The following is a 26312-nucleotide window of genomic DNA, read 5'->3' on the forward strand; positions in this document are numbered from 1 at the left end:
TTATTTATTTTTTCGTATAAGTGTTTATGAAGAGAGTTTGTTTTTCGTTTTCGAGAGCTAATTTCCTGCGAAATAGGAACTCGAAGGTATGATAGATTTATTTAAAGGTAGGTTTAATATTTTACAACTTAAACGAAATTATGATAGAGTTTTATGTAATGGAGTAATTCAATTTCTAAAACAGTGAAAATAATTCATATTATCTCAGCCGTATATTAAAGTACAGCTTGTCGTACTCTCCTGTTTTAGGAGAACATACTTATATTCATGTGCCAAGTACACTCTTAGTGCTTTAGAAAGTGTTTTTTAGTGGGGAAGCTGTATTGTGCACCCTATAATGAACGGAGCAGGCATAGGTTTTTACCATTTCCAGCCTCAACATCTGCCTAAGTTATATAATGGAATAAAGGTTCAGGGATGCATTTAGAGTTAACTGACAGGAAAATTTGTGGTGAAGGTTGGGCTTTTGGGTAATTGCATATTAGGAGATAAAAGTTGGAAAATGTTACTATAGCAACTCATTATACGATACGAAGTAAATTTCACAGAATAAATATTGGGGAAGGTTATAGAATGCTCACCCCCATGGCAGGTTAGTATCCAGTTTGGTTCCTTTCTTTATCAGGGCAAGTATTTACTTTGGGCAAGGCAGTGACAATAAGCAATGAATCTGAACCGGTTCCCGCAATTATAATTACAGTTTCCAAGAAGGAAAGACGTAAAACAACGTGCCCAGCGGGGCGCTAACACGCCTTCATTCGCTGACGCTCGCTTGGCAATAGTATGTACTGACAGTATATCACTGTCTTGCCCAAAGTAAAGAGTTACCTTTATCAATACTCAATTCACATGGTATTGCTGAGCGAGCGATAGCGAGTGAAGGCAGGTTAAAACTTCTCAGGGCATGTTATCTTCTATTATTATAACTAAATGTAGATATCTGGGCTCTTGCCTAAATGTTGCTGTGAGACGGGTACGGGAAGACTACAGGTTCGAGCTAAGAATCTCACGTTCGAGCGACTCTACGTAGAATCCGGGTTATTCTAGCTATATAGCCCCAGTGAAAGGATTGCTCGAGCAAACGGGTTAGCCCTATACCAAATAGAAAATTCATATGTAAAATACAGTGTGAAATATTTTTCATAAAGGAATGAGAGTGTGAATAGAAGTAATTACTATTAGTGTACAGCGTATTGAGTTGAATTTTGAGTGATGGTGTAAGTTTTGTATGTGTAAGTGTGCTCTTCTACTACCTTCGTTTATGCGTATACCCCATTCGCTGACGCACCCTTCGCTACCGTCGGGCCTGGTGCTGCGCTCCTGCTCTGACTCGGTTAGATAACATTCTTGGTTTTTAGTGAGCGCCTGGTTTTTGGTTCATGGTTTATGCACTTTAGTTTTTATGCGATACATCCACACTATTTACAGTCAGACACCGTAAAGTGAGTCTGCAAGTAGTAATGGAGCTACTCATTTAGTGCATTCTCTGCTAAAAGAAACACAAACCTCTAACCTAACCTGAAGATGTAAGAAATGTGTGAAAATTTGGTAGAACTGTCTGCTCGAGTAATGCCCCAAGGAACTCAAAATGTTCCTTCGTGGGTGTGTGTTTAGCGTATGTAACTTTTTTTGTGGGTAACTCAGGTTGGAGCTCACATAGTTCGTATCCCACATAGTGTTCGTAGGTTCTCTTAAGAAAATTTTCCTTGGCTGAAACAGAATTTTCCCTTTTCGTGTCAAATTTTCCCTAGTTTGTGGATTGAGTTGATTTTAAGTTTAACGTCCCGTTTAGCAGCGAGGTTATATGAGACGTGGACCTACTCATTAACATGGAACCACATCAGCATGCGCCGGAAATCGATCCCAGGTCTCCCACGCCAAGGGCGAATACGCTAACCGTTAGCCATGAAGCGCTCTTTCCCTAGTTTGTTGAGTGTTTAATTCCTATGATGCACGGTATGTTGTAAGATTAATTTAGTTAGACAATATATTGAAGGAAGTATGAACTACATTTATTTTGTTCATTTCCTTTTCGTTTCTAACTTTTTTAAACAAAAAAGAAAAAAAACATCCAGTCATCAATTGACGCAAATTATGCTACTTTGAGTACACACTAAACTCTGGCTATTGCATTGGTTTATTTCTGAAGAACAAAGATAAAATGGAACATTTATATTGAGCTCCTTCTTGGCTAAACTGTTTTCGTACGTGCCTTTGGCGTGGGAGACCCGGGTTCGATTCCCGGCGGGAGCTCATGTGGTTCGGATTCCACGTTAATCGGCAACGTTCTAGATTACTGGTCCCCCTTCCCATTGAGCAATAATAAAGACAGAAAACAACGTACCCTGCGGGGCTCTAACCCGCCTTCACTCGCTAACGCTCGCTCGGCAATACTGTGTAGATTGAATGTGTAAACTTTAGTAGAGAAAGAAACCAACCCAGCTACTAACCTACATGGGGGACCAGTAATCTAGAACCTTCCCCGTTAATCAGTAGGTCCCGTCTCATATAGCCTCGCTACGCAAAGGGACGATAAACTCAAGTCAACAACTAAACATTTATATTGTTTAATAAGTCAGTGCGAGAATTTCCGTAGATTTTGACGTTTTATCATAAAATTTCCCTTTTCGCTAAATTTACTTTTGAAATTTTCCTAGATTAGGAAAATTTCACTGAAACTACGAACAATGAGTCCACGTTAATTTTCAGGACCCCGTCTCATCACCAGAGTGCAGGAGGGATTAAAGCTCCAGTGGCGGTTCTTGAGGGAAGTCACACCGGAAAGGATTACCATTTTATTACTAGTGTCTAATAAAAGAAAACTTGATACTCAGCATTACTCGAGCACACGGTTCTACCAAATTTTGACACATTTCTTACATTTTCAGGTCAGAATAAAGTTTTGTATTTCTTTTAACAGAGCATGCACTAAATGAGGAGCTTACTAGATAGTGCATGCAGCAAGGGTGTAGTCATAGGAGTTCCGTCGGGGCCAGTCCCCCAGATGATTTCCTGAGCATCCAAACACCAAACTTTTAAAACATTGCCATTAGATTACTTCGTTTCAGTCATTTAAAAATAACAAAGTTTACCGATTCTTACTGATGGAAAAATATCACCATTTTAAAAAGCTTCTGTAAATACTATCATTAGGCCTAAATAATGGTGCTAAACTGATTTGTAAGTACATTATATTTTTTATATGCTGTAACTAGTGGTTAAGAATACATTTTTATCAACTGGAAAATTTGGTGAAAAACGATGTTTTTATTCCGTTTCTCAGTTCGGATCTCATTCGTTTTTTTTTTTTTTTTTTTTTTTTTTTTGCGCAACTTGATGTAAAACAGGAAGCGAGATATAACTGTTAGTAAAATAATTATGGTGTTTTTATTTTGGTCACGAATAATGAATAAATATTTTTGTCAGGAAATTAAGTGAAATAAAAAAAAAAATCAGTTTATGGGCAAGATTCTAGAACACAGGTCCTCGCTCTCATTTAGCTATAATAAAGACAGAAAAGAACGTGCCCCAGCGGGGATCTAACCCGCCTTCACACGCTAACGCTCGTTCGTCAATACTATGTGGATTAAACATCAAACTTTGGTGTACAGAAAGGAATCAATCTAGCTACTAATCCATATAGGGGAACATGCGTTCTAGAACCCTCCCGTCTTCTGTAGATAGATTCTGTGTAAAAGAGCCTAAATTGAAATAGTTATGCACAAAGGTATAACGTTTGGTCCTGGCAGTAGTTCTTGGTTACGCATAATTAAAACTAACTTGTACATAATATTTATGGTGATAAAAGCAAATAAATAAATGAGCAGTGTTTTATTTTTGTGGACGGAAACCAAATTTTCCTGTTTCTTCAGGTTTCAAATCACTACCTGTAACACTTTTTTTTTTTTTTTTTTTTTTGGCTTTGTACATTGTAGCTGCTCCCGCTTAAAAAGCGATGGGCCCCTCCAAGATAAAACTTCTGCCTATACCCCTGAATGCAGATGACTTGAGGAAGGCTCAGTATAAATATAGTAGGACATAAAAAAACTTCCGTAAATAAAAGATGAACCAAATTGTGCTAGGTGGCCACTAAAAAGCACGACCTCTATTTAACCGATTCAGGGCAGAAGGGTAGAGGGATATTCGAGCAGTTGAGAGGGGTGTATCCGTAGGGAGCAGGCGCGTCAGCGATGGTAGGTATACAAATAAACGAGGATCGTGAACTTACATGTACAAGAGGGGGCGCGCTGGCTCAGTGGTAGAGCGTTCACCTCCGGTGCTTGGGGTCCCTGGTTCGATCCCAGCTCGCGCCATGTGGACTTTGTGGTGGACACACCGTGCTCGTGGGTTTTCTCGGGGTTCTCCCGTTTCCTCCCACTTTCTTCATTCCACCCTATCCACTCATTTCTCATTATCACCGTCTCCTTTAGCCTACCCGGCATAATCGTGGGACGTTAAACTTAAAGATTTCTTTTCATTTTTTACATGTACAATTCGCGGCAAAAAACCTGCAACATGAGCATATAAGTTTATTGTGAAATGACGAAGTCTTTTGCTCCAAAATAAGTGTGCACGGGAGGAGGCCGAGGTTTATCCTGGCGTGATTCGTTCCACTTAGACATTATGTTCATTCCCTGTGCTTTTAGGCGTAGTTTAACAAAAAACTTACATCTTCATGTTGCAGGTTTTTTGCCGCGGATTGTACAAGAGGAATTTAAAACTCCAGTGGCCGCTCTTGAGCGAAGTCGCATCGGAAGGAATTGCCATTTTATCACCACCGTCCAATAGATGAAAACTTAATGTACCGTACTAGTCTTAGTATAATACATTAACAATGAATTCTCTATCAACTTATGCCAATGAAACGTTTATTTTTAATATTCTGACTTCCCTCGAGAACAACCAATGCTCAATTGTCTCTTTTATTGTAGCTTATTTGAATTTAATGTTATTTATCGATAGAAAGTTCGATTTCTTTACCTCCTACTCAGAAGCCTGGGAAAAAGTTTGTTTTTCTTTATACTAAGGACACATCAGTTTAGTTTTATTTGAAATTATTTCGACCCTGTGTGGTATCTTTGTACGTAATTTTCTCTCGTCACTTTTTTTTTTTGGGCGCGGTGGCTCAGTGGTAGGGCGTTCACCTCTGGTGCTTGGGGTCCCGGGTTCGATCCCAGCCCCCCAAGTGAACTTTGTGGTGGACAAACACCGTGCTCGTGGGTTTTCTCGGGGTTCTCCCGTTTCCTCCCACTTTCTTCATTCCACCATTTCATTCATCTCTCATCACCACCGTCTCCTTTAGCCTAACCGGCATAACCGCGGGACGTAAAACTCAAAGATTTCATTTCATTTTCTTCTTGTTTTTTTCTTTCTTGTTAAAGGACATTCTTAAAATATCAAAAGGGCTACCGTTGATCAGTAATAGAGCATTCACTTCTGGTGCATTGAGTCCCTGGTTCGGTCCCAACTCGCACCATGTGAACTTTGTGGTGGAGAAGCACCATGTGTGGGTTTTCTCATGGTTCTCCCGTTTCCTCCCACTATTCTTCCCATCATTCCATTCATTTCTCATCATCGTAGTGTCCTTTAACCTAACTGGCATAACCATGCGATGTAACGCTTAATGATTTCATTTTCATGTGTAATTTAATCGGTGAACTAGTGTTCAGCGGTATAACTCCTAATATTGCATAGTTTTACATTTTCGAATGCTACTACTGTTAAAATAACGTTATGTACATGGCCGTTAATGGCTCTAACATTGAGTAATAAACTTATATTAGAATTTAATAAAGTATCTGAAATTGATAATAAAGTATTTCTTGATTGGAGATAATGCTTTTTTGTCTGCCTTTTTGAATTTCTTGAATCCGTACTACACATGACAGGTTTTGCAGGAACTTGATATTGGTTAGGCAACGAATATTGCACAACTTGCACATGCTGGCCACTATACTGTAGCCGCTGTATCCCTGGCTCTGACGGCTATGCGAAAAAGAAATCGAGGGTTTATACTACACTGACACTCCCCCCCCCCCTACAAGGCCCAATGAGTGACCGAGCTGTCACCGCGTTGACACGGAAAGCAGACGTTGTTGCCACTCTTTCTTCTTCCTTTCGTTTGTGCATAGTTGAGTGAAAAGTACTTTGAGATTGTATTCGATTATTGCAACTTTGAGTTGTTTCCTTTCCGTTTTGGGTGTGCTCTTAAGAATATTGTTGTATTTAATTGGTGACAATGGTTAGTTCTTCAGAACCGAAGCCAAAGAAAATAGGAGTGTATAAAGGACAAAACCGAGAATTTATATGCAGACTTCGTGAATATTTCGAGAACTAGCGCGATAATGGAGGTCCTCTTCTTCCTGTGACCAGTGTGGTGAACAGAGTTGCTGATGTCTTGCGTGTGGGAACATCCACTGTTTAGAACATAAACTAAAAATGTTCCGAAGAACTTAATTCTCCTGCAGTTTTGGTTACTCCAGGAAAAAAAAAAACTTTTGTATAGTTTTCTTACACGGAAAGTTTAAAAAAGCCATGAAAATTCAGGATTTCTTAAGCAATTCATTTCGATTAAATTCGCTTGCTTTTTCTGTTTATTCTTAGTGTACCTGTATACGGTTAAACCCACGACAAATTGGCAACATTGTTTTGGCCACGTGCAGAACTGTCGGAGCCAGAGAGGTAGCGGCTCTAGTATACTAAGACACCGGTTCAATAGCCAATAAAGACAACCAGCGGCAGACGGAATAGGATTCGAAAGTAGTGTATGTTGTAAAGGTACTTAGGATTAAAAAGTAGTGTATGTTCTAAAGGTACTTCTTTCGTTTCACAATTTAGTACAGGAAAATGAAGGTCGTACTTGAAAACATATAATAGTCAAAAAAGCTAACATTTCCGTTTTCGTCATAAAATCCGGCTCTATGCGTGATTAGAGTGCAAAATTAAAAAGGTTGTATAATATTTTAAAAACTGTTTAGGCGCAGAACAGGGATATTGAAAGAAAAGATGTGGAAAAATGTTAGATTAGTAATACATAATACAAAATGTTTTATTACAAGGCTTCGGATAGTCATGCACTAAAAACCTCAAAATATGCATGCAAATATGTCCTCTTTTCTGTTTGGTATGCCGAACTGCAATCATAGATAACACATAACCAGCTTACTTGTCTCTTCAAAACTGCTGAAGTGTTATCATCAATAGATAAAGGTGACCCCTGTTTCAACTGGATTCCATTTCAAGGAATTTGGTCAGTGACATTTCGTAGCAGATTTCTGATCACTCAATAAGATAGAAAATCTGTGCAAAAATAGAATTTCCGTCCTAGCAGGGGCAATTTTGTTAAAAAAATCATCGATAAATGAGTTATATTTCCATGTTCACTTACAAATTATGGTCTTTGCAGCAGATACCATTGAATGTGCATTGGAAGAAAAACAGATGCTATAAAATATGCAGTCTCGTAAAATACGATAAATATGCATTTGCATAAGAAACATGGAAAATGCATAACTATTCGAAGCCTATTTGTTACCTAGCCCACTGAAATTTAAATATTTTGCTACGAAAAATAATGGTTCTTGAAATAAACATATGTATTTACTCCTTCATTTTTCTGATAGATTGAGATTGATTTCACACATTAATACAAAGTATTACGTCTCTTAGAGAAGTGGCTAAACCTGAACACAAAAGTGGAGGAAATTTTGGTAAAGAAACCTAGAAGTTTGCCAGAGACACTATATTTAACAACAGTACTGAAAAGAGAAAATCTTAATTCAGGTTAGTGTTGATATTTTTTCCCCATAAGGAGAATGTGTTTGCCTTTGCTTCGTTTTCAGCAAATAAATGTAATATATTGTTGTAATAGCAGAATTGCAGGAATACAAATTGATTTATTTCAGTGTGTTTGATACAATAGTGTTAATTACTATTGTTAATATTATATTCTGTGCTGCGTCATTTGGGTAAGTCGAAGTGTAGAGAATATAGAATATTCACTGGCTGTACAGAAGATTCCATTCCGGCATTTGTGAGGTGTGACTGAAATATTCCACGTTAATCTTTAGATATCCATATCATCTCTTGAGGAAAGTCACATCGGAAAGAATTGCCATTTTATCACTACCGTCTAATAGAAGAAAACTTAATGTATCTTACTAATCTTTGTATAATACGCTAACAATGAAATGTCGATCAACTTCCTTAGTTTATACCAATAAAACGTTTATTTTTAACATTGTGACTTTCCTCGAGAACTACCATTGCTCAGTTGTTTCTTTTATTGTGGCTTATTTGAATTTAATGTTATTTATCGATAGAAGGTTCGATTTCTTCATCTCCTACTCAAAAGCCTAGGACAAAGTTTGTTTCTCTTTATACTAAGCTGCAGTCTATCTTGAAGAAAGTCACATCAGTTTAGTTTTATTTGAAATTATTTCCACCCTCTTTGGTATCTTCGTAAATAGCTTTCTGTCGCTGCTGCTTTTCTTGTTTTCTTCTTTCTTGTTATAAGACATTCTTAAAATATCAAAAAGGGACTACGGTTGATCAGTATTAGAGCGTTCATCTGTGGTGCGTGGGGCCGTTGTTCCGATACCAGTACGCGCCTATTGAAAATTGTGGTGGACTAACACTGTGTGAAGAGGTTTTCTCGGGGTTATTCTATTTCCCTCCACTTTCTTCATTCCTCCTCTTCATTCATTTCCAGGGGGGCCGCGGTGGCTCAGTGGTAAAGCGTTCACCTCTGGTGCTTGGGGTCCCGGGTTCGATCCCAGCCCCCGCCAAGTGAACTTTGTGGTGGACAAACACCGTGTGCGTGGGTTTTCTCGGGGTTCTCCCGTTTCCTCCCACTTTCTTCATTCCACCATTTCATTCATTACTCATCATCACCGTCTCCTTTAGCCTAACCGGCATAACCGTGGGACGTAAAACTCAAAGATTTCATTTCATTTTTTTCATTCATTTCCATAATCGATTTCTGCTTTAGCCTATACGCAGTTCCATGGAACGTAAAACTCAGATTTCATTTCTTTTGAAATATCAAAATAATTAAAAAAAAAAAAAAAAAAAAAAAACTATGCGCCATCAAGAGCAGTATCTCTATCCTTCGTGATTCTGGAACTCAATGAATAATTAACACTTCTGACCAGAGTATATACACTTATTTATTAAAACTAAAATACAATGTAACAGTTTCTATAATATAAATGTCTATGCTCTGAATATCTCTTTCAGTTAGTGTTTGATGAAGACAACGTTAAGTTAATTTAGTTTTTAATAAATAAGTGTATATACACTGGTCAGAAATGTTTATTATTCCAAGAGCAGTATGTAATTTTTATTTAGAATGTATCTAATAGCGTGGATTTGCAAGTATGTACACCTTGTCTCAAAAAGGTTGAGCGCATTCTTTATTGGTGTTTTGAGGCAAAAATTTTCTAAGTCCAGCTTCGGGTATCTTCGGGAAAAAGTAAGCCAGGTTCGAACCTCCAAGCCAGCCTTTGCAATCGGGAAAAAGTTTGCAGATGTGTTTTTCTTCTTTTAAATATAATAAGACTTGTTACCAAGTGTTTAAAAAAGCAACATTGATTGAAATACTTAATGATACAATATTTCGAAACCTTCTTTTTCAATCTCAGCACATGCTTGTTTGTCATTTAGCTCTCCATACGTAATGGAACATTTAAATACGTTAACGAATCTTTCCATATGTAAAAGAATGCTCAAAGTTAAGAAATAGAACATAATTATCGCCTGAGTACTAAAATAAAAGTCAAAGTAGAACAGAAACAGCGTTTGTAATGGATATGAATGTCATAATTATCTTGAGATCCGTTATACATCGCTAGAAGGTTGTGTTAGCTCATTGGTAAGCTGTCGGATTTCAAATCATAAGGTTGAGGGTTTGAATCCCGTCTAGGCTAATCCTTTTTTTAAAATTATACTTTCCGCAATGCATGAAAAATTATATAAAATAATTACATTAGAATACATAAGTTGTGTATATATAACATAATCATTGCAGAACATAGTAATTATTATGTTTAAAATATAACATCTGAGATAATTTTCACAGTAGGTCGGTATTATATATGAGGATGTAAATACAAGTTAGGAAAATCATTTAATAGCAACAAATAAGTTATGTAGTGTATTTATTTGCATCTATTTGTCATACAGATGTATGACAAATATTCTCATGAATGATATCAATATTCTCATTACAGCATGTCATTTACATTCGTGAAATACAATATATTCCTACGGATATAGAAAGTGTATAAACAGAGTATCCAAAGTCGTATCCTGCTTCAAGACACATAACTTTTCCCGATCCCCTTAACGTCACGGGAAGAAACACAAATTCTCTTTAGAACGGAATGTCGTTACTTAGAGTCTCATTCGAATACGTTGAATATGCTTTTGTATATTCATCTCTCTCTCTCTCTCTCTCTCTCTCTCTCTCTTTCGCTTTGTTTATGTGTGTGTGTGTGTGTTGCGGAATATCCCAAGTTGAATACAACATTTGCCAAGTATATCAGCATCATATGGGTGATATCAATAAAATGGAGAAGTTACTCATTACGCCCAATTTTAAAGTAGTTACTCGCATTGGTATCAATAAAAAGAGAACTGAGCACTAGTCACCTCGGCTGACCTCGGAGAAGCCCCGCCCTTTTGAAGTAACCACACCTCTATTCTCGAGCCGAGTAACTACTCCGCGTTTGATATTAATAAAAATCAAACACTCCTCTGTGATGCTAGTAACTTCTCCAAATTTGTGGAGCAAGCTAAATAGGTGACTCCGTGCGAAATATGGCAGAGTGTATGATTGTTTTACTACGTAGAAAAACTTATAAACTGCATAGAAATGTTGGAAATGGAGATTACAAAAAGCATTATAAGTTTATGAAAAAAAAATGTAGTGATTAGCACAACAATTTTAAAGGAGAATCAACCGAAATTCGGGGTGATGGACTACGTAATGATTAAAAGATGAGGGTTTTCTTCAAGGGCGCCGATCCTGAGGGGGCCCGGGCTCCCCAAAACTCATGTGGGCTCCCTATTGTATTTATGAATATACAATATTTGATATAATTAGAGTGCAATTTGTCTTAAAATCCTGATATATATACCTTCTGCATCTGAATGCCCTCCCCCCCAAATTTACAGAGAAATCGGTGCCCTGGGTTTTCTTGCGTTACGTGAGTGATCCGGGATTCCAGGTCGGAATGTCAGGGAATTCTGGTATGGCTCAAAGTACTGTCTATGACTACCTGAAAATGGATTGTTTCCGGAAGTGTGCGTAATATACAAACAGCAAAGGCAGAGTGGCAAGAACAATATACATTTCCGGGTGCTATCGGAGCACTTGACTACACACAAGTGGCATTAAAGAAACCTAGTATTTTGAAGAGTAATACGTTAATAGGAAGAGCTATTTCGTGGCTAAGCGGTTAGCGTACATGCCTTTGGCATAGGAGACCCGCGTTCGATTCCCGGCAGGAGCTCATGTGGTTTGGATTCCACGTTAATCAGTGGGTTCTGTCTCATATAGGCACGCTACTGAAAAGGACGTTAAACTAATAATCAACTCAACTCAACGTTGATAGAAAGGGTGTATACATGAGAATGTATTTAGTTTATGTCAAGGCGAAAGGGGACACGTATGATCTGGAAAACGCAATCAGATGGACGTGATTTATGACGTGGGTGGCTGGACTTTTTAAAAAAGAAAACAAAGGAGCCAAGTGTCTGAATTCGTTCTTAAAGCCAAACAATCTACAAAGACCTTGGATAACACGTGATATGCGCTTGTCGTGTTAATCTTGATATTGCTGGATTCCAATCAACATCCATCAGCTCAAATAGGTTCATTCCCATGGTTTTAGTATTACTTTCTTCTTTCCCGTTTTTTTAAATTGTTTTCTTCTTTTTTATTTTTCTTTTATTCTCGCTCGAATATTAAAGATTTTCTTTTGAATTTGTGTCTCAGTCGTAGATGTATTTGATATTTCGGTGCATTTCACTGTAATTACCTTCAAAGTTTCGGCTTTCCTTCGTTTACTTTCTGGTAGCTGTGACTTTGAAAGTACCACTGGAAACTCTTTTACAATATCCACAAATACACTTTGATTGAAGCTATCGTTGCTACTTGCCCCTTCCATGGCTTTTAAGATACTACGCCATAGATTAAAAACAACGAAATGACTGCGCGATGAATGGGAGAAATGAGTAATAACTTCTTTTATTGATACGACTCAGTGCTACGTGCAGAGGAAGCGCGAGTAAACGTTCATAAATCTGGAGCAGACTAGACCTGAGTAGTGGCTTGTTTTATTGATACGAAATTGAGGGAGGAGATTACTCCAGCTGTAGTTACTCCGATTCTCGAGCAGGACTTCTCAGGAGTAGTTACTTATTTTTATTGATATCACCCATTGTCATCGAATACCAGAAATTGAAAATCGTGTTTCTTCAGATTGGGTTTGCGTATTCATGTTAGCTCACTGGTAGAGTACGGACTCGCCAATAAAGAGGTCTTGAGTTCAAAGCCTACAGCTAATTATCATTCTTTTGTTGGTAGGATTGCACAGAAATCGGATACAAGGAGTGGTTTACTTCTAGAAATATTTTCAGAAGCGTTTAGGTAGCCCTGAAAAGGGCTGTTTTCTGGAGTTAAGGCGGGGACATTAATATTGTGTCCAAGACCCTTCTGAATTTATTACACGCTCCATTCTTCTGGGCATGGAATCTATTACATGGGTGACAAATCTATCTCCTTCCCCTACCTCCAGCCATGCTTCGGAAACAAGATGCCACAGGTCATCCTGAGTTCTTGGTGGATCTGCCTCAGGCCAACTTTCCCTTAGAGTACGCTTCACTTCTGCCCACATATTTTGCATGAGATTGAGGTCTGCTCCACGAGCGGCCAGTCGATTAAATCAATCTCAGGGTGCCCTGCGAACCATTCCTGAATCACACGGGAAGTATGTATTGGCGACTGGTATTCCTGGAACTGAATTACACCATCAGGCTGAAATACTCGTACAGATAGCACCATGATATTACTGATAATGTCTAAGTACTGAGCATTGTCCAGATGTCCTTCAATTCTATGAAGCTGTCCTGCTCCGCGACTGGAAATCCAACCCCAACATAAAATAGATACATGGCCACTGCGATTGCAAGCAGCCACATATCCATGGTCATATCGGGTGCCTCTCGGACGATAAACAAAACGGCGTCCCTCCTTTGATGTTGTGAATATGGATTCATCTGAGAAAACTACGTTTTCCCAATTGAGACCCACATTCGCCTGTGTAAACGCGAGACGATAAATTTTGTGGTCGCCTGAGAGTTTTTCCTTCACGGCAGCAACACGGCCACGTAACCCAGCATGACGAAGCCTTCGCAGAGCTGTATGCTTACTACCAGGAAAGAGAGAAACTTCCCTTAGCTGTCTAGACGTCCTTAGTGGGTCTAACCGGGCTTCGTTTACTAATCTCGCATCTTGGGCTTCGGTTGACACATGCGGACGACCAGGAGATCGTAAATTATCAGTCTGACCTGTAGCACCATATTTCCGAATCCATCGCCTTCCTGTAGAGGCCGGGACACCTACTCGCTTGCTAGCTGCAGTTGCAGAATAACCTTCCAACTCCATAAAGTAATTACTGCTGTACGTCTATCCATAGTTACCAATGTTCTGAGCTGTGAGAAGGAAGCAATAGGTAAAAGCTAGTACCTGACGTGTGATTGGTTACTTGCACGACACGCCTATTGTGGGGAATAGCGTTGCCAGATCTAGCATAATGATGCTAGATCTAGCATAATTTGCATGTCTCTAGCATCTAGCATTTTGCTTTTAGCATCCTGCCCAAATCTAGCACAATTTCAGCAAGTTTATCGAAAAGCCGTAAAACCTGGAGATGAGAAAGAAGTTGGTCGTGGGAAGAAAAAGAACGGCAGAAATGTATCCTCTTCCATTGATTCATACAGTCGGTAAACCATACAGGCAGTCTTATTTTTCGAAGTAAGTTCGAAACGTCTTTGGGCTTTTTTGTGGCTCCACCCAGGGTTTTCTAATCCTTTAACTCCGACGCATGGGCGGAGCTATGGGGGCCATTCTCCCCCCAACTTTTTGACAACTTCACCATCTTTATTTCTGACTTCATGATCATATTTATTCCTGAAATGACAGCTCCGAGACCGACCAAAAATCTGCCCCCCCCCCAGCAGACGATTCCCAACTCCGCTTATGCTGCGAAGTAATTTTCTTTCAAAATATGTAAACAAAAACTTTGCATTCATTTATACGACATATACGCCATTGAATCTGGCAACGACTGCATTAATTTAGTTGAGTTAAAATTTTGGTGCGTGAAGTATTGAGTTCTATCTATGCATTCTTGCTCTCTGTGTATTTTAAGTTACGTTATCGTATCTCAACTTCGTTTTTTTAAACTCCTGAATTAGTAATTATGAGGATCTAGCATAATTTGACCGAATCTAGCATAAGTTCGATCAGGTTTTGGAATAATTCCGAGCTGTGAGTTTGGCAACGCTGGTGGGGAACGACTTGGTCAACGACTCGCGAAAGAAATCTGAAAATGGTGCGCCGTAATAATAATATTAAAAACAGTTTTTATAAAGAAATATTAATACATACGAAAAGCTGTTTAAAGAATGAATTGTTATACTGAATTTACACGTATAAAAACATATACCATATACCAAACAGATTGAGCGATATGATGATAGCTGTTTTGACCAACTTCGGGTATCTTCGGAAAACAGTAAACTAAAGCTACTGGTTCGAACCTCCAAAGCCAACCTTAGTAATCGGGAAACGATGTACAGATATGTTTTTCCTTCTGTTAAATATAATAAGACATGTTGAAATGGTATTAAGTGTAGAAAAAAGTAACATTGAAATACTTAATGATACAATATTTCGAGACTATGTATTCACACTCTCGTTTCGTCATTGTGATTTCCATACGGAAAAGAGCATTTACGTATGAGCTCAGTTATATTTCAGAAGCAGCTTCCGAAAAGCAGTCATGTTAGCTCAGTGGTACACCACCGAGCGCTTAAATCGTGAGTTCGATACCCGTTCCGGTGAAATTCTTTTATGATATTCTACTTTCCTCAATGCATGAAAATTATGTAAAATAGTTACATTACAATTCATCAGTTCTATATATATCAGTTGAATATATATATTCATATCATCAGTTGTATCTATCAGTTGAATATATATATTCATATCATTTCACGACATAAGTAATTCTTACCTTTAAAATATAACATCAGAGGTATTGACAGAACGTCGGTGTGTTATGTGTGAATATTGAATAGAAATTTAAAAAATCGTGTAATAGCAATAAATAAGTTATGTAATGTATTTATTTGCAGCTACTTTCATCGCAGATAACTTCTCAATATTCGCATTACAGCATTTAGGTAGAGCATATCGAAAATCGGATCGTGGTCCAAGACAAAAAACTAGCTAGCCCCAAACTGTCACGCAAGAAATTAGCGAATCGCAAAAGTAAAGCGGCAATTCCTTAATCGCTCTCTCTCATCTCTCTCTTATCTGCATTTATACACATAAAAGTGTATGTATGTATGTTCCAACATAACTCATGTATGCCTAGAGCAGGGTATCTCAGCCTGGGAGTCGCGGCCCCTAGGGGATCGCGAAGATAGGCGGAAGAGATAAATATAGTTAGAATCTAATACCAGAAATTATTTTTAAATATTATTTTTAAATATTATTTTTAATTTTGTTCTGATAAGCATACTTTTATTTTTTTATACACACTGTAAAGAACAATAAAAAATAAGTCTACTGAACATTTTCAAAGGGTGTAGAATTCGTGTTACTATTCGGTTCAAAGTCTCTTGTCGTCGCGAATTCTGTCGAGAAATTTGAAGCTTAAAATATAAAAACGATAATCATGCCTGTTGTTCTGTATGGTTGCGAAACATGGTCGCTTACTCTGAGGGAAGAACATAGACTGAAAGTATTTGAGAACAAGATCCTTAGACGAATATTCGGACCCAAGTGGAACGGGAATGGGGAATGGCGGAAACTTCATAACGAGGAACTACATAATTTATACGGTTTACCCAACATTGTTAGCGTCGTCAAGTCTAGAAGGCTTAGGTGGGCAGGTCATGTAGCTAGAATGGAAGAAAGTAGAAACGCTTTCAAAATCTTGACTGGAAGACCAATCGGAAAACGACCATTAGGAAGACCTAGGCGCAGATGGGAGGACAATATTAAGATGGATCTCGCTGAGATAAGAATACAAAGTAGAAACTGGATCCAATTGGCTAAGGATAGAAGTCAGTGCAGAGCTTTTGTGAACGCGGCATTGATCCTCCGGGTTCCATAGGCCATAGAGTTAGTTAGTTAGTAGAGTTGTTTAAAAATGAATTTAAATCAAAGAGGTATGATATAAAACTAATGAGAACTGTATATAGAAATACTAGAAAAATACACATGCAACAAAACCTGCACATTGAAATACAATTAAAATTAAAACCTAATGAGATACCTAAGCATGGTGTAATTTCACTAGTGCAGCAATGTCCGGTTCAATCTTCATGACGAACATTATCAAGCCATTTTCAACTGATAAGCGATTTCTTATCTTTGTTTTAATGTTTACCATAAAAAAACACACTTTCGCACAAGTACGATATAGCAAATGGAATTATTACTTTTAAAGCAGCAATCCCCAGACCAGGATATTCTTCTCTCCTCATCAGGCAGAACTTGTCCAAGTCTTCGTTACAAAAAAGTCCAAGTCCTCGTTACAGTTGCAAAGACTTGTCGCATGATCATTCTATTATTTGGTCAAGAAGTTGTGGGCTTAGATCGGATACGTTAATGGCCTCTTCAATGAAGGAGTTTAACATCCATCTTGAACCAACACCTTCGACATTGGGAATATAGATATTACAGTTACTGTATCCACTGTCAGTGCCGGGCGCCGAAAAAAGGGGCCACACATTTCGGAAGAAGTGTGTTACTCATGTTAGGAAAGTACATGTGCACATGTGTAAAATAGAAGGAAAAACGTAATAAAATGTGCTCAAAATTAAGGAAAGGTAGGGTTTATTTTGAAAATGTTATTGAGCTTCGTGCCAACCATGGTGGCGCTTCGTAGCTAGTTTGTCGACGTCACTCATATATACGGTGACATCGTACTATACTCTCGCCCCGGGCACTGATTTTCCATGGCACTGTTCACTATAAACAATAAAATGTATTCTACCATTATAGAGATAGGTATGTTAAAAATCTCACACAAGCTTATTATAAAACAAATTATAAAAGGGTCGCTGGCAAGAGCGTGTGATAAAAGGGGATCGTGATAGGAATTAGATTGAGAACCACTGGTCTAGAGTAATTTTAACCACATTTCTTATAGTTTCAAAAAGATTGCTGTCGGGTTACCTATGGTGAATGGGAGGGGGATACATATAAAAGATTGCTAGAAAATGACCGATATTAGATTCATAGTTTTCGGGGTCGCTTAGATAAATAGTGAGACTTTCAATTTCGCTTAACTCCGATTAGGCTCTCATTAGTAGGGATGGGCACGAACGACTTTCCTTTGAAACTCGACTCGACTCGAAACAGACATCTTTGAGGTCTACTCTTGGACTCGGCGCGAAAAATATCTTCCAACTCGACTCGGATTAGAGTCAAGTCGAACCAAAACGAGCCAAATCCTGTGTGTAGTCCTACCTAGACAATACATAGACAATAATTATTCTATCATCAATTATACTACTATTACTACAAATAATAATAATAATAATAATAATAATAATAATAATAATAATAATAATAATAATAATAATAATAATAATAATTATTATTATTATTATTATTATTATTATTATTATTATTATTATTATTATTATTATTATTATGACAACACCGTGTACAAACATGAACAATAGATGGTTAGTAAAGGAATACTAAAAGCTAGTTGACTGCCGACGTCGGTAGTCATGAACTCAACAAGGCAAAGACATCGTTCATTACTCTAAGCTGTAAGCGTCGGTGGACTACAGATGGTCAACTATTGACCTCTCGCCAGAAATTGGTGGCCCCGCAGCGACGATCCGTGGTGGCCCAAGTTCCATTTTGAAAACTTTACCACCAGCAGCAGAGACGCGATGAAACGCCAACGAACCACAAAATTACTCTCCCAAAATATGTCAAAATGCCTATATGTGTGATTTGTTTATATTTAGGTGAATCAAAAAACACAAAACAAATACCCGGGGTGGACGCAAACTATCAATATTACGATTACTAGGCACGTGTTCTCCTGACTTCCCCACGGAAACGATCATAAAAAGCTTGGTTGTTGAAGGATAAATCATTGACGTCTTAATTTAGCCAATCAGACAAACCCCTACATCTCGAGTTCTAGAAAGTGATACCGTGAACCGTTTCAGATTTATTGCTTCCTGATGGAGTACTATCCATGAGCAAAATTTGAGCATAATAGCCGACATACATCTTCGGTGCCTCTTATCTTTAGTACAATTTTAACCAGAGATGGTGTGGGTCAATGAAAATTTGATCCACGACCCACCATGACCCACTATCACCCACCACCCAAATGCCCCATGGGCCCACTCTGACCCATCAACCATCGTGATCCACTCTGACCCACCACCAACTATGAACCACTCTGAACCATTGCGACCAACTCCGAACCACCAAAACCCATCGACATCAACTCTGACCGATGGCCCACGTCCTCCTCTCCATTGACTAAAGAGGTTACACTTGTAATAAAACAAGACTGTGAAATTATCACTTATCGGAGTTTGAATTTCTACCGTCAATGGCTCAAGCACCTCTCTGTTACAATACTGGTGGGTCTGACCTTTACGATATATAATGGCAAAGTGTTTCTCATCTTCCAAATTAAAATGAATTTAAATTTATCATATATAATTATTTCTTTGTTGCCTTACAGACACATTTCAGTAGAAAATAGGGTGAAATTTGAAAGTTTCAAATCAAGGAAAAGTAGACCAACGTAAAAAAAAAAAAGAGAGAGAGAGAGAGAGAAAAACTAATTTTCTATATCATTAAGCATGCCGTACTAATTGAAAATGCCCATGTAATTAAGTTTAGAATACAAATTTTATGGCCATTTTTCTCTAACTTTATGGCACCAGCTTCAGCAATTATAAATAGAAAGCAGTGGGTATAAAATTCAAAAAGAACTTTAGTTTGCATTACTCAATTTGTTTCTCTACTAATATTAATCGTTTTTCGATTATTTTTACAAATCAACCCACTACCAATTTCCAATATATAGAAAATGCACCCCCGTCCCCCCGCTCATAAAAGATAATTTTAAAAAATGCCAGGACATATTTTCTTTATTTTTAATAAAGAGTTATATGTTGAATTTCAGCTCTCAGTTGAACGGCTTGTAAGATACTAAATTTTTCGCAAAAATTCGGACTTCTATTCCCCCTAAGGATATGTATTATAATGAAAGTGACACGCGTATGGTAACTTCCCAGTTGGGAATGGAGCCTGATTATATAACAAACGTCAATTCATTTGACTTTGCAATTTGACCGTGATGATTACGCAGACATAGTTACTTTCAATTTTTAATGATACATATCCTTATTTCATATGTTACAGATGATTCAAAAATATTTTTTCAAGCAGTTAGCTCCTCTAGAATCTCACAGGCTGCATCCCAAAATCCAACTCCTACTATCCTATGACAATCCAAAAGTGACTGAACTTTTTTTTATTAGAAACAAATGACAAAAGAAAAATGGAGATCTTGAAAGTAAAATGTAGAAAAGCTCGGTGCCCCCAATAACTACATATTTCTCCACCCCTTCATCCCGAACTTAAAAATAAAACTTAATTCGAATATGGTTAATTAGTGAATTTATTACAGTTAAATTCCACTCACTACATGCTACAGCTACAACTATGTAACAAAAAATAACAACTGTGAAACATGTTCTGAATTACTATTAGATTTCTTATGCTATTATTAAACATATTAAAATAGTAAAAGAGGATTGTTCGTGAAATAGTATATTTGCTCTTGATTTATAACTTTTTCATACGGAAAAAATTAAAATATTATTCAAGTTTTAAACTTTGCACTCTGCAAATATGTTGCCCTCTAGGCAATGGGACTAATGTGAAATGTGGACTAATGTGGACTAATGGGAAATGCTGCACTGTTAGCGGCGCTGAAAACTTACGATTCGATTCTAATATCGAATGATTTCGATATCTTTATGTCGCTACGTAACCACCCTGGGTGCTAATGGAAGCTTAATTGGACTTGAATTGAAAGTAGAACTATTCACCTAAGCGACCACGAAACTATAGATTCGATACTAATATCGACCCGTTTCTAGCATTTTTGATATGTATCCCGACAGTACTCTTTTTCCAGACTGTAAGAAATATAGTTAAAATTGCTCTAGATATATCAGAATTATGTTGAAATACACACATAAATCCACTTTTATATTCTGTATAAATAGAGAGTGAGCGAGCGAGCGAGCGAGAGAGGGCGACTCAAGGCATCACCTCCACATTGCAAAAGCATATATCAGGAATTGAATTGAAAATCTATGTAGACTTTCTGCTGTGGCATGCTTCATAAGGACAATTCCAGTCTGCTCACGTGACCTTTGGGGTTCATGAATTTTTTTTGCGAGCGTTCCGACTTTGGATTCTCTGTTTATACCTTCTGTTTATGCATCCAATAACTTTTCAAGAACATAAATGACATTCTGTATTATGAATGTTGAGAATTACCCTCTATATGACAAATAGCTGCAAATAAATACACTACATGATTTATTTATTGCTATTGAACGAGTTTCTTAACTTGTATTTACATCCTCATATATAATACCGACCTACTGTGAAAATTATCTTAGATGTTATATTTTAAACATAATAATTACTATGTTCTGCAATGATTATGTTATATATACACAACTTATGTATTCTAATGTAATTATTTTATATAATTTTTCATGCATTGCGGAAAATATAATTTTAAAAAAAGGATTAGCCTAGACGGGATTCGAACCCTCAACCTTATGATTTGAAACCCGACAGCTTACCAATGAGCTAACACAACCTTCTAGCGATGTATAACGGATCTCAAGATAATTATGACATTCATATCCATTACAAACGCCGTTTCTGTTCTACTTTGACTTTTATTTTAGTACTCAGGCGATAATTATGTTCTATTTCTTAACTTTGAGCATTCTTTTACATATGGAAAGATTCGTTAACGTATTTAAATGTTCCATTACGTATGGAGAGCTAAATGACAAACAAGCATGTGCTGAGATTGAAAAAAAAAGGTTTCGAAATATTGTATCATTAAGTATTTCAATCAATGTTGCTTTTCTTTAACACTTGGTAACAAGTCTTATTATATTTAAAAGAAGAAAAACACATCTGCAAACTTTTTCCCGATTGCAAAGGCTGGCTTGGAGGTTCGAACCTGGCTTACTTTTTCCCGAAGATACCCGAAGCTGGACTTAGAAAATTATTGCCTCAAAACACCAGTAAAGAATGCGCTCAACCTTTTCGAGACAAGGTGTACATTTTTGGTATAGAGTTTGCTATTTTCCACCATAGTTTCTCAAGGTAGTACCTTCAGCGGGAGAAGCTCAGTTACAGTAGTTCAAGGTAGCACTTTTCTCATGGTAACTCAACTGCTAAGAAAGTAAATACAAGACCTCAGGACATGTTTTATAGGTCATTGACTTATTATTGATTACAAAACAGGTTACGAGTCAATCCTTTTTAGCTGAGCAGTGTTAAACTGTCATAGTTCTAGTTTAAAATGGAAAATAACTGGGCCTTTTAGGGTCAGAAGAGCATGCTTTGTCTCGGAAATGGAGCAGGCAATCGTGACATTGCTTCAGTGACTTGACCCAGGTGTTTTTTTTTTTTTTTTTTTTTTTTTTTTTTTTTTTTTTTTTTTTTTTTAATGTAGTTACCATGCTTTGTACCCCTGGAATAATTGCCTTGACGAGCATGGTGACATATGTTCAAAATATATATTTACAGTGTCTTACTACTTGTGAATATGCCTTGAAAATAAAGTTTATTCGTGGGAAGTCTTCGCTTTTTTTTTTTATTAGCATGATAACACATACTACCGAATAACTTATGGTTTAAAATAGTGACACAGTGGCTGTAAATTTGATTATGTAACGTAACAAGTATTTCCAAGGTGATGCCTTATACTAAAAGAGAACGATAATGAATGTTTCACAGTTTATTTTCTTAAGTTTGAAAGGGATGCTGAATGCTTATTCTTTTCTTCCAGATACAAGAAGCACAGTCCTTTTTACTTTATTGAGAAGACATTTTCCTGTAGTAACATCAACTGCGAGGAAGAAAGACACAGCTGGAACGTGGAGACTCATAAAATACGAAAGCCAACAAAGATTCTCCTTTTTTCACGTAAAGGTAAAAATAATAATATTTACTTTCATTTATGAAATTACAAATTTGTATAATTAGCTAGTTTCCAGGCCTTGAAAAGTAAGAAGTGGGAGAATGTATTCTGCTTCATCTGAACAAAAAAATCCAGGTTTAACACAGATAAAGGGAATTTGGATAAGGATGAGATGGTATCATCTAATTTTATCAATAAGAAATAGTATAAGTAATGAGTTAATATTTTTATTTCAATAAATGTACATAGTTATATTACTGGCGTGTACAAACCAATTATTCACTCCTTATTTGATATAAAACTTGGAAAAAACTTTTATTTTACTGTTCTAAGAAACGGACCATGTGGTCTTATATTCATAATAACGAGCCACAGCCCCGTTGAAGGAATCCTGATAGTGATTACGAAATATCGGTGAAGTCATTAACACTAGGAGGCGAGTATTTTAATAACTAAAATATAGCATCCTTAACTGTACTTCCTTACTATAACCGGAGGTGGGGGAAATTTACTACTTCCGGTTTTAATATTAATCTACGTAGAGCAAACACTTAGGTATATCGAGAAGCAGCTTTACACAATCAATTTAGTATTGCAAGAATAAGAACCCATTTTTTATCTTGAAACCGTATTCAAACCGGAAGTTGCAAAGATCAACCACTTCCGGTTTTAACGTTGATCGCTATAGAATTGAAACGGTAATAGATGGCAGGAAGCGGTTTTCTGCAATAAATTTAGCGTCTCAATAGTATTTTCTATTTCTAATATATACGAAGAAAAGGAGAGGTAGAAATTACAATAATTTTCGATTGTAATATTGAAAAAAAATATTATAGCATACAAACCAAACTCCTTCACGTGGTGTACACGTGGCAGTACTACTTGTTTGTACATACAATATATCCCATCAATAGGTAATTTAAGAAATTATAAGACACTATTCATAAATTGTGTAGTTTGTCACGAATTATAAATAACAGCAAGAACAAATCTAATATTACTAATTACAATTGCACAGTTACTTTTTTAATTGCTAGTTTATATATACGGTGAGTCATTTATAATATTCAACCTTAAAACGGAAAACCAAAAAAGTGAGAGAAGCGAAACTGTGACAAAGCAACTAGAAGATAAGGGTACACACATATTAAGCATCAACACCCGGAGAACAGTCTTGCTAGTGTAATATAAAGTTAGGTTTTTCAGAAAGCAAATTGCATACTATCTTATTACAAATTGCAAATCTACGCTTAAAGAGAAAACAAACAATACCACAATTGATGTTCAGTGGTGGAAACTAACAACCCTAGTTTCTCAAACATGAAAAGAAAAAAGAGGGCGCGGTTGCTCAGTGGTAGAGCGTTCACCTCCGGTGCTTAGGGTCCCTTGTTCGATCCCACCTCGCGCCGTGTGGACTTTGTGGTGGACAAACATCGTACTCATAGGTTTTCTCGGGGTTCTCCCGTTTCCTCCCACTTTCTTCATTCCACCATTTCATTCATTTCTCATCATCACCATCTCCTTTAGCCTAACTGGCATAAACGTGGGACGTAAAACTTAAGATTTCATTTTCATGGAAAGAAGAAAAAACTTGGAAGGCTTCTACAATAGAAATGATACGAGGCAAGCTTATCGAATGTACCTTAGTGTCAAACAGTACACTCAATACTTGACATATTGATACGTACAAAATTGTAACAAATTAAAAATTGAACTTTTTCAAAATGTTGTTCTCGAAAATTATCTCTCGAACGGTTTGAGATATCAAAGAACAATAAAGTTATTATGGTTTTAATGTTTTTCGAAAGCAATGTACGTAATTAAATGTGATAGTTACATATTAAACTTTCCAAAATAAAGCCTTTGAAAAGTCAAATTTTCAGTTTGTTATAATTTTGTTCCTATCTCTTCGAAATACGTCAAATCTTCATGGTAGTATTTTACCAAAAGGTACATTCGATATGCCTTGCCCCGTCTGTCTTATTTGCGTTATTACTATTGTGAAAACCTTCAAATTTTGTTACTTTTTCATGTTTGCTATATTGTAGTATTGTTGGTTTGCAACATTGAACAATAAGTTTGGCATTGTTTGTTTTCTCTTTAAATGCAGATTTTAAATTTGTAATAACCTAATGTGGTGTTATTTAAAAAAAACTAATTTTATATGGGGTTGCCATCACTGTTCACTGGATGTTGATGCCTAATACAGATTAATGTGTCCTCCTCCCCCTACTTGCATCCTACGAAGTTTCGCTCCTCTTCCTCTCTTTTGGTCTTCCCGTTGTAATCATTGGAGTTTATAAATGACGCACCATATATATATATATATATATATATATATATATATATATATACAGTACATTGTACAGCGTGTGAATGAACTAGACCACAAACTGTAACAAGTGATTCCTCACATTATAATTAAAAAAAATGAATCTGCGGTTAAAAGTGCATAGTTTCGGAGTTAAGACTGCCGAAGAAGTGACCAGATTAATTTTAAAGGTCCATAGCTCCATTAGTATGTGCCCTATCCAAATATCCATTTTTGAGAATTCTCCAGTTGTTGCATAACGATTTTTAGACAGGCAGTTTGGGAGTACTCATAAAATTTTAACTAGTCCCAAACTGCTTCTCTAAAAATTGTCGCACAAGTACCGGAAGATTCTGAAACAGATATTCGGATTGTGAAAACCTTCAAATTTTGTTACTTTTTCATGTTTGCTATATTGTAGTATTGTTGGTTTGCATCCAATTGAAATATGCTCCATAGGAGTGGAGCTGCGGAACTTTGAAGTTAATTTTTTCGCGTTTTCGGTAGCTTATAACTCCGAAACTATGCTCTTTCGACCACACTTACTTTCATGTGAGGAGTCACCTGTTCATTAACACTTTATATATATATATATGGTGTCTCAAAAGTCCCCTGACATAGGGTAACACTGTTATTATCAGAGTTACAACAAAATGTAAGAGTAAAAAACATCTACAAATATGATGTTTTCACTCTAAAGTGAAGGATTTTTTTTTTTTAATTGGACGAGCCGTTTTGGCTGTACACTCTTTATGCGCCCAATGTTAAACGAAAATGCAACGTTGGCATTAACCTAGACCCACAACATAAGTGAATGAATTTACTGTTTGAAAGGTTGTCTCTCCGTCGACATGTTAGCGTAAAAGACAGTAACTTCATTCACTTATGTTGTGGGTCCAGGTAAATGCCAACGTTTAACGTTGGGTGCATAAAGAGTGTACAGCCCAAACGGCTCGTCCCATTTAAAAGATCTTTTCACTGTAGATTGAAAATATCATATTTGGAAATAGTTTTCCCTCTTACGTTTTGTTAAAACTCTGATAATAATAGTGTTACCCTATGTCAGGGGACTTTCGAGACATCTTACATTATATATATATATATATATATATATATATATATATATATGTGTGTGTGTGTGTGTGTGTGTGTGTGTGAGTGAGTGAGTGAGTTTGTAGCTTTAAGATTGGTTTTGACTTCCTTTACAATTTATGGACAATTTCTTATTGAGTATATTTGGTTTCAGGCTATAGATGAGTTGGTGCCTGAGTGGAAGGACATAGAAGATGAGAATATTCTCAAAGGGTAAATGTAAAGGCTACAATTTTTGTAATACATTTTCCTTCAGAATATCCATCTATCCACAACCAACAAGTTCCTTATGTAATCGACAATATTCTGATCATGCACTCTTGTATATCTGGCCTGCTATTCAAGTTTGGTTTTAAAAAGAATAAAACTTGCATAACGTC

General features: G+C 36.9%; 1 long non-coding RNA gene across 5 annotated transcripts; it reads left to right on the top strand.

Moving 5' to 3' along the window:
• LOC145664065 (uncharacterized) lies at positions 1 to 26312 on the top strand. 5 transcript variants are annotated; one of them, XR_014127316.1, is made up of 3 exons: positions 1 to 107; positions 22398 to 22540; positions 26087 to 26312. It is a non-coding gene; the product is annotated as an uncharacterized LOC145664065 (long non-coding RNA). The 5 variants fall into 5 exon arrangements; XR_014127319.1 differs by having other exon boundaries at positions 23 to 86; XR_014127318.1 differs by lacking the exon at positions 1 to 107 and adding an exon at positions 6496 to 6777.

This window comes from Thermobia domestica, chromosome 11 (genome assembly GCF_964235325.1).
Source record: "Thermobia domestica chromosome 11, izTheDome1.hap1.1, whole genome shotgun sequence".
Taxonomy (NCBI): Eukaryota; Metazoa; Arthropoda; class Insecta; order Zygentoma; family Lepismatidae; genus Thermobia; species Thermobia domestica.